Source organism: Danio aesculapii, chromosome 24 (genome assembly GCF_903798145.1).
Source record: "Danio aesculapii chromosome 24, fDanAes4.1, whole genome shotgun sequence".
Lineage (NCBI taxonomy): Eukaryota > Metazoa > Chordata > Actinopteri > Cypriniformes > Danionidae > Danio > Danio aesculapii.
The window spans coordinates 31,867,335-31,867,597 of NC_079458.1; positions in this window are offsets into that span (position 1 = coordinate 31,867,335).

A 263-nucleotide genomic window follows, 5' to 3' on the forward strand; every position below is an offset into this window, starting at 1 on the left:
TTATTATTTGCCCATGAACTATTCATTGGGGTTTACTTTTTTGCACTATGATCTTAAGTTATTTTGTTAACTTTTTCTTCATTTTGTTACACATAACTTAATTTGTAAACTAGTTAGGGACCGAGCACCGAAACTGTGCGTAGGCCCAATTGGAATTGCTTTGTTTCTTCTTCTCCGGAATGAATCTCAATTTTGAGGGTCTAAACATGCCTGAAAACTCACATCTATCACATAAAATTTACATCTATCTATCTATCTATCTA